This window comes from Penaeus monodon, chromosome 23 (genome assembly GCF_015228065.2).
Source record: "Penaeus monodon isolate SGIC_2016 chromosome 23, NSTDA_Pmon_1, whole genome shotgun sequence".
In the NCBI taxonomy this organism is placed as follows: Eukaryota; Metazoa; Arthropoda; class Malacostraca; order Decapoda; family Penaeidae; genus Penaeus; species Penaeus monodon.
Window position 1 is genome coordinate 34,515,642 of NC_051408.1, and position 323 is coordinate 34,515,964.

Consider the following 323-nt stretch of genomic DNA (forward strand, 5'->3'; position numbering starts at 1 on the left):
CATACTGATACTAAACAGTTTCATTTGGTCTGAATAACTGGACAACGTTTTCATTTCTAATTTGGTAAAAAAGAGACCAGTTCCTTTGATCAAAAAGATAAATATCTTAAAGAAGATTATAATTGGAGGTGGTATAGGGGAAGGAAGGAGAGAGGAAGGAGAGGGGTAGAGGCCGTGAAAGAGGAGGTGTGCGTGTGTGTTGATGTTCGGATGTGTATCTGAGTCTCTGCCTTCCGTAGTTTTAAGTTTTAATCAGTTTTGATAGGTTTTAATATTGATTCGAATAGCCCATTTCAAAACGTTTTCACTTATATGTATATATA